The 1,948-nt window shown below is 40.8% G+C and overlaps 1 non-coding gene across 1 annotated transcript; it reads left to right on the top strand.

The window, feature by feature from the left end:
- The first annotated feature begins 206 nt into the window (after positions 1-206).
- Positions 207-308, top strand: LOC134299104 (U6atac minor spliceosomal RNA). Its single transcript, XR_010006242.1, has one exon. It is a non-coding gene; the product is annotated as a U6atac minor spliceosomal RNA (small nuclear RNA).
- The last annotated feature ends 1,640 nt before the right edge of the window (positions 309-1,948 follow it).

Below are 1,948 nucleotides of genomic sequence, written 5' to 3'. Positions count from 1 at the left end.
CATTGAACTACATTCCAGGAGACTATTTCATGTAATATTTTCTCAAGTATTTCCTTTTGATGTAGGCAGATAAACCAGGAGCAAAGTGCCTGAGCAATGCAGTTACAGAAATCATTTCTTGTTATTCCAAAGTCCTGAACAGAAATCTACAACTATTAAGATTTTGTATATACTACTTTTATGGTTTTCAAGGAGGCACTTTATTTGTGTTCTGTGAAAGGAGATAAGTTTAGTATTCCTATTGATAAGGATGCAATAGGATCTATCGACAGATATGCAGATATGATTAAAGTATTGTCAGTCTTTGTGTTGGTTGTGACATTTCAGTGCCCTTGTTAAGGTATTACCTGGTCTTAAACTTTGTTCAAATATTGTATTGCTTTGAGGAATAGTTGAAGAGACAACCTTTAGAGTGGGAATAACTTCTCCCTCATTTAGGGTACTTCTAAACTGTAAATGTAATGTGGTTTGGCACCACTTTAATTGGCATGTATGGGAAAATCTATCCATTATCTCGAAAGGGGGGTGAATCAGCTCTGTAGTGGCTAAAGAATACATGGAACTGGTTTGGGTTAAAGCGGGCAAGTCTGCTTAGTGCAGCCTTTAACTGCATTAACAAAAGTTGCCTTTTGCTTCAAATTCTCCCCAAGAATCTGGAGCAAACTGCAACTCTGGGCCCGTGTAAGCAGTTCAGCTGTTTCTGAGAAAGAACTGGTTGCAACTCTTTACATGGCCATCATATATTTTCCAGACTTAAATGGTCTGGGGAAATGAAACAGCACTCACTTCTTGTGTCATAATATCTTGAGCTCATGACATGACTTGTGTCCATCACTCATTGCCTGGAGTTATAATAGTCAGAGTGGTGAGGCAATAGGAGAAAGGAGGGGGGGAAGGAGGGACAGTTTTTCCTTGATTCCTTTCCTTCTTCTGTATCACTCTGATGTTCCTTTTGATGTCACTCCAGGTGATAAGTGACAAACACTAGCCATGTTGCACCTTATGGCCAACACTAAAGCAAGAATGAGAGATGGATAATAAGAGTGGCCATCTGGCAGTGATAATTGTCAAGTGCCAGGGGGTCAGGGTGCGTGTTGGTGGGTTTTTTCAACACCATCGATCAATCAGCACCCGACCAGCACCCTGATGAATTGGTGAACTTCTGCCCTCACCAATTCCTCCAGTGTCAGACTCAAAGACATCTGCAGTCTGAAGTTCAAACACTTATTTAATATTTAAAAAGATATATTTACATTGCAGCAAAGTCCATCGCTAGAAGCCGACATTCTTCGACACGGCTTGGCTCACACAGTTCAGCAGAGAGATAAGAAAGCACATTCCTTAGTCCGAAGGAAGTTCTGACCTCCAAGGCCGGAAATTATGTCTTATAGGTCACAGCAGGCTGTCAGTCAAACTGGCCTGTTGTTAACTGTTTTATTGCTGAAACACACACTTGCATAACAGCAGAAACACTTGATTTACATTTCATATACATACAACCAAAATCTAACAATAATTTGGGTTCAGTGTCAATGGACATTGAGGACTCTCCCACATTCATGATCATAGTGTTCAAACTATCCTAGGGCCAATCCAGTATTTGCCACACTGCATCAGCCCCAAGATAAAGGGTAACTGCGGAGCTGTCCTATGTTCTACTTTATTTCATTCTCTTTTGAAATAATTATGACTTAAATTAGAAGAATAATCAAGGTGTGGACTATGAAGTATGTAAGGGGTTGCATTTCAGGTGACCGGGGGGGGGGGGGGGGGTGAGATTCAGGGAGATGTGAATTTGTAATGTTTTTAGCCTTCTCTGTCAAAGAGTGTTGATGCCTCACATTGAGCCAAGGCAGTTTAAGTGGTATCAAACTGCATTCATTCTACAATGCAGATACTCCCTCAGTCAACATGTCTACTTAAATCAATAGCTCTCAACCTGTGGGTC

This window comes from Anolis carolinensis, chromosome 4 (assembly GCF_035594765.1).
Source record: "Anolis carolinensis isolate JA03-04 chromosome 4, rAnoCar3.1.pri, whole genome shotgun sequence".
NCBI classification, from domain to species: domain Eukaryota; kingdom Metazoa; phylum Chordata; class Lepidosauria; order Squamata; family Dactyloidae; genus Anolis; species Anolis carolinensis.
The sequence above is the reverse complement of the archived record's forward strand: the minus strand, read 5'-3'. Positions and strand labels throughout refer to the sequence as shown.